The sequence below is a fragment of the Schistocerca gregaria genome, chromosome 3 (assembly GCF_023897955.1).
Source record: "Schistocerca gregaria isolate iqSchGreg1 chromosome 3, iqSchGreg1.2, whole genome shotgun sequence".
NCBI lineage: Eukaryota > Metazoa > Arthropoda > Insecta > Orthoptera > Acrididae > Schistocerca > Schistocerca gregaria.
The window spans coordinates 743503611-743510719 of NC_064922.1; positions in this window are offsets into that span (position 1 = coordinate 743503611).

The window sequence follows — 7109 nt, forward strand, 5'->3', positions numbered from 1 at the left end:
GCCTACCTTGTAGCAAATCGTAATTGCGACGGTTTTTATGAGCCTTCTACCTCCTTGGTTGGTTCTATTGTTCTCTCGAAACTTCCGTCAGACGATTTCTTGTGCAGAGAGCGGGCGCGTGCTCGTTGCCGTTGGAGAGACTTGGATTGCAGCGCCTGTGTTGTTTGGCGGCTTCGCACAATGTGCTGCGAGTGACGCGGGGTGAAAATTTTTGTTGGTTCCACCTGAACAGGAAGGAATGATCATGACAATAATATAAGAGAAACCAAAACACGCACTGTAAGATTTATGCACTCCTTTTTCCCAAACGCTGTTCGAATGCTGCCTCGGGCATAGATGTGTGTGGTTCCTTAGGTTTGTTAGGTTTAAGCAGTTCTAAGTTGTAGGGGACTGATGACCTCAGAAGTTACGTCCCATAGTGCTCAGAGCCATTTGAACCAATTTGATTAACCCTCTGCATGCATTTAATAATGAATAGCAAATTAATCATGTAGATGTAGATGTACATTCATTTCGCTAATCTTTCCCATCTCCTTGCACAATTTCTTACACATGTATACCATTTGTTATGCAATTTTGTTCTCTGATAGAAAGTGTTGTTTTGAAATTTTGTTTGTTTCTACTGGTAAATGTTATGTCCAAACCGACTCTTATTCAGTCGTTATGCATTGTACTATTAGTATTATAGTATAACAGTGTTCGCTGATATGAAACTTCCTGGCAGATTAGAACTGTGTGCTGGACCGAGCGTGACTCGAACTAGGGACCTTTGCCTTTCGCGGGAAAGTGCTCTACCGACTGAGCTACACAAGCACGAGACTCGAGTCACCCGCACAGCTTCAGTGCCGCCAGTAGCTCCTCTCCTACCTTCCAAACTTCACAAAAGCTCTCCTGCGAAACTTGCACTCGGCTGAAAAGTTAAAATCTCATTCTGGAAACATCCCCCAGGCTGTGGCTAGGCCATGTCTCCGCAATATCCTTACTTTCAGGAGTGCTAGTTCTGCTAGGTTCGCAAGAGAGCTTCTGTAAAGTTTGGAAGGTAGGAGACAAGGTACTGGCAGAAGTACAGTTGTGATGAGGGGGCGTGAGTCGTGCTTGGGTAGCTCAGTTGGTAGAGCGCTTGCCCGCGAAAGGCAAAGGTCCCTAATTCGAGTCTAGGTCCGGCATACGGTTTTAATCTGCTAGGAAGTTCAGATTTTTAGTTATTCCGAATTTTGTGAGGTGATCGGCCTGCTACATTCTGTTTACTGTGTTTGGTGTTACTAGTCAAGTCTTGTAAGAGGAAAAGCATGTGATCTACACTGCCTGGCTTAAACCTTGTGCGTCAGGAATTTGTCCATGCCGAACATTCTGGCCGCGCGTTGTTAACTGTGACCTACTTTGCGCAAGGTAGAGTTCCCTGATACTGAATTTCCCTTTTTATAAAAGGAAGCGAAGGGAAATATTAAATTTAACCAAATGTTAGTTTTAACATTTTTTTGAGTCATCAGTCTTCTGACTGGTTTGATGAGGCCCGTCACGAATTCCTCTCCTGTGCCAACCTCTTCATCTCAGTAGAACTTGCAACCATCGTGCTCAATTACTTGTTGGATGTGTTCCAGTCTGTCTTCCTCTACAGTTTTCACCCTCCAAAGCTCCCTCTACCACCATCGAGGCTATTCCCTGATGTAATAGCGCACGTCTTACCATCTTGTCACTTTTTGTCAATGCTATTCGCTTATTCCTTTCCTCTCCGATTCTGCGGAGAACCTCCTCGTTCCTTACCTTGTCAGCACACCTCATATTCAACATTCGTCTGTAGTACCACCTCTTAAATGCTTCGATTCTCTTCCGTTCCGGTTTTTCTACAGTCCATGTTTTACTTCCATGCAATGCTGTGCCCCAAACGTACATTATCAGAAATTTCTTCCTCAATTTAAGGCCTGTATTTGATACAAGCAGACTTTGCTTGGCAGAACTGTCCTGTTTGCCAATCCAAGTCTGCTTGATGTCCTCTTTGCTCGGCCTCTCATTGGTTGTTTTGATGCCTATGTGGCAGAATTTTACTGTATCTACTTCGTGACAATCAATCCTGATATGTTTCTCGCTATTCTCATTTCGTGCTTCTATCATTACTTTCCTCTTTCTTCGATTTACTCGCAATCCATATTCTGTATTCATTACTGTTCATCCCATTCAGCAGATCAAGTCATTTTTCTTCACTTTCACTACGGGTACCAATGTCATCAGCCAATCGTGTCAATGATATCCTTTCACCTTGAATTTTAATTCCACTCCTGAACCTTTATTTTATTTCCTTAATTGCTTCATCGATGTATAGTTTGAACGGTAGGGGTGAAAGACTATATTCCTGTATTACATCCCTTTTTAATCCAAGCAGTTTCCTCTTAATCTCCCATTCTTATTTCCTGCTCTACATGCTGTACGTAACCGACCTCACTCCCCCCCCCCCCCCCCCCTCTTCCTTAGCTCCCACTACTGACCCCAATTTTCCTCAGAATTTAGTACATTTTGCTCCATTTGACATTGGTGACCCGAACGATTGTTCCAGGGCTACAAATTCTTTTTTTAGAATTGCTTAAATTATCAACCGCAACGTTAGAATTGCCTCCCTTGTGCTTTTAGCTTTCCTAAAGCAAAACTGATCGTCATCTAACATGTCATCAATTTCTTTTCCATTCATCTGTATGTTATTCTTGTCAGCAACTTGGATGCAGCAACTGTTAAGCTGACTGTCCGATAATTCTCGCAGTTATTGGCTCTTGTAATCTTCGGAATTGTGAAGATGATTTTTCACGAAAGTCTGACATATCACCAGATTCATACATTCTACATACCACCTTGTATGGTCAATCCGTTGCGTTCCCCAGTGAATAGTAGAAAATGTGATGGGATGTTTTCTACCCCTTTTGGCTTGTTTTATCTTAAGTCTTCCATAGCTCTTTTATATTCTGGTTCTATTACTTGATCCCCTGTCTCTTCTATATAGACCTCTGTTTCTTCTCACATCAGACGTATCATCCCCCTGATAAAGAACTTCAATGTACTCTTTCCATCTATCCGCTCTCGTCTGCATTTAACAGTGTAATTCCCATTACACACTTAATGTTTCCGCTCTAGCGTTTGCTTTCAACGAAGATTGCTTTGATTTTTCTATATGTTGAATCAGTCCTTCCGACAGTCAGTTCTTTTTCATTTCTTAACATTTTTCATGCTGCCGTTTCGTCTTAGCTTCCACACACTTGCTATTTATTTCATTCTTCAGTGACTTGATTTCTGTGTTCCTGAATTCTATTTTAATACTTCCTTCTTTCATCGATCAAATGAAGTATTTCATCTGTTACCTACGGTTTTTTCACGTTTCTTTGTACCTGTGGTCTTTGTTTCCAATTTCTGTGGTTTCCCTTTTTAGAGATGTTGATTCTTATTCAACTGTACTGTCTACTGAGATATTCCTTATTGCAGTATCTACAGCCTTAGAGGACCTCAAACGTATCTTTTCATTCATAAGTCCTTCCGTAAACCCTTCTATGCGTACTGATTCTTCCTCACTAATCTCTTAAATTTCTGCCTACTACGACGCCGGAATTTGTTTCACGCTGGAGGTATAGTGGCAGCGTATATTCCTTACATTTCTCGTTAACTCTTTTTAATTCTGAAATTCAGATCATTGCTTCTCAATTTCATGGTTGTTTAAATGTTAAGTCAGTCTCTGGGGGCCAGTTTGTAACGTAGTTTTCAAAGGTTATGGAAAATTATATTTGAGTTGTTTGAGCCCGTCAATTTTATGGGCTTGTCTACAGAGCTACAGCTTGATAAAAGGTCCGGTGTCAATTTATAGCTGTTGCTGGTATCCAAACTGTTTTCTTTTTCTTGCTATTTAACGTATTTAGTGCTGATATACTACAGTTTGCCAAATGGTGAATGATGTGTACTTAAAACCCTGGCCCAGTTTTTTCACGTGTTTGATTTTGGTTAATCCGCACTCTGAAACGTCAGATTTCACTCTGGATGTTTTATCTGCAAATGTGTCTTCCATTTTTATAGGCATCAAGCTATTGCCGGGTAAAATCTCCAAAGCAAAGAACACATTGTAGCCGTTCCGCATCGTTCAAAAGAATGCTAGGAAAGCTTTATGTCAGATAACCAACCTGATATTTACGATATTTCGTTTCCCCTTGTTAGGTCTGCTAGAAGGGAGGCTCGGTGAATCGTTCCATGGAATATCTTGCTAGAACTGCAAATCAGCCACTTACCAGCGGGAAAGGCAGAACTTTTACAAATCTGGTTAATATTTCCACTGAACACACACTAGATTTCCAAATAACTCCCTACTTTCTTGACAGTTACGACGACTGATTAACAATCTATTCATGTAGTCAGTGTTGCAATGAAGTGGTGGTCTCTCTGTCAAGCGGCTTATTGTCGTTAGTGGTTGTTAAATGTGTGGTAAGTAGCTAATCTTGTGGGTGGTATACTTATTTAATAATTGCTGATGACTCTTACACGTCGGAAAAATATCACTACACCAAGGAGGAAGTTTGCGACATAAACGAAACCTGACAGGCGGTGTTTCTTCATCTGAAACATGACGAGCGTTAGTTATCTTCGGAACTGGAGGTGGTATGTTGATGTTAGTCAAGAATGTCTTTAAGGTGACACACTATTGCCGACACCTCGCTGAGTTTTGATGAGGCCGTGTAATAGGTCTACGAGAAGCTGGATGTTCCTTCTGCGATATTGCAAAAAGACTTGGCAGGAACTAGCCATTGTACATGACTGCTGGCGGTGGTGGTCGCGAGAATGTACGGTCGCAAGAAGAACGGACTAAGGACGGTCACATGGCACTACCGAGAAGGAAGGCCACCGTGTTCGGCGTGGGGCTCCGGCTCATCGTACTACACACCTGCAGGAATAATTTGAACAGCAGTTGGCACCACAGTGACACAACGAACTCATAAAATCAGTTACTTAAAGGACAGCTCCGAGCCAGACGCCCTGTGTCGTGCGTTCCACTGACCCAAACCACCGACACTTGTGATGTCAGTAGTGTCAAGCAAGAGCTCATTGGAGGGTAGGGTTGAGGTCTGGTGCCTTTTCTGATGAAAGGTGGATCTGCTTCAAATCAAATCAAATGGCTCTGAGCACTATGGGACTTAACATCTGTGGTCATCAGTCCCCTAGAACTTAGAACTACTTAAACCTAACTAACCTAAGGACATCACACTCATACATGCCCGAGGCAGGATTAGAACCTGCGACAGTAGCAGTCGCGCGGTTCCGGTCTGAGCGCCTAGAACCGCGACATCACCGCGGCCGGCAAAGGTGGATCTGCCTCGGCGCCAGTGATGGCCGTGTGTTAGACCAGTAGAGGGTTTGCAGTCAACCTACCTACGTGGTAGACACACTGGACGTAAACCTAGAGATACAGTCTGTGGTGCAATATTGCGACAGTATGAGCACTCTCGTGGTTATCCTACGCTCTCTGACTGCAAATTTGTAAGTTAATCTGAAGACTCGAACAGCTGTGCTGCCATTCATGAACTACACTCCAGGGATGACTTTCAACAGGATAACGCTGCCCCACATACTGCTGTTATAACCCAACATGAACTGCAGAGCCGCGCGGTGTGGCCGCACTGTTTGTGGTGCCATAGCACGGATTGCGTGGCCCCTCCCGCTGGAGGTTCGAGTCCTCCCTCGGGCATGTGTGTGTGTGTGTGTGTGTGTGTGTGTGTGTGTGTGTTGTTCTTAGCATAAGTTAAATTAAATTATTTCAAGTAGTGTTTAAGTCGAGGGACCGATGACATCAGCAGTTTGGTCCCTTTGGAATTCACACACATTTGAATTTGAACATTTGATCTGTAGAGCGTCGACATGTTGCCTTGGCATGCTCAATGACCAGATCTGTATCCGGTCGAACACATATGGCACGTCATCAGACAGCTCCAGCGTACGCACAAACAGCATCAGCCCGTCCCTGTATTGACCGACCAAGTGCAACAGGCATTGATGTCCATCTCACAAACTGACATTCTGCACTTCAACAACACAATGCATGCATCTTTGCATGTCTACATATAACATTCTGAGGGTTACATCGGTTCTTAATGTACCTGCATTTCACATTTGCAGTGGCGTACCTCACACTTACGTTAAGCTATGACCCTATAATGTTCATCACTTAAAAATGTTACCTATACAAAGGTATTCCCGAGTTTCATTACTCTAAGTTATTTTTTGGTGTTGCGATATCTTTTCAGTCAGTGCATTTCCATACAAATTAAATGTAATGTATTTACTTTGTAAAAGCGCATGTTTTATAAATGGTTGGCGGTACCCTGTTCTTCCTAAAATCCTGGGATCAACAAAAATGTTTGTCTTGTTTATTGCCTTGTTTAGATATTTGTTCCAACTTGCAGCCGCTTTTTAAATTTCAGTGCTCTTTTTGTTCTGCGTCAAGGGACCTACACATTCTCACACAACAATGCAGTATTTCACTTCAACAGTAGGGTTTTGTTAAATATCGACTTCCCACTGTTTGAATATTTCAGTTTAGCTTTTTAACAGCTGTACTCTGCAGTAGTGCAATTATCGTGCTTACTAGACCAGTATTTTCTGTTAGTGTATTATTAAAGTATGTTTTTCGTTATGGGTAAGTTCATTGTATGGAGTGCTCTGTCCTCAAGTGCAAGTAGTAAAACCTCAGAGCAAAAAACCGAAAGTAGTTGAATTGCATTATAGTCGTAACTATTTCTTACGGTGTTTTGGTGTGGTGAAAAAACATGCCCAATCCGTTAGAGTGTTGGGTGTGGTGGAAAGCTCATAAACACTGCTATGGTCCTCAGTAAACTGAATCATTCCCCTCTGTTTACCTGGCGGTGCACGAACATAGAATCTCGACAGTACACGTAGCTGGTCTCATAACAGATCCTTGTAGTTTCTATTGCTTTTAATTTGTATTATTATACTCGTATTATCGAGGGAAGTGCATCAATAAAGGACAGCCACCCAGTTGGAAAAAAAATGGAGGTTTTCAGATAACCTTAACCACGATTTCGATGGCTCTAAACCCGTCTTCTTCACAAGGAAAGACCTGCATACAGTGC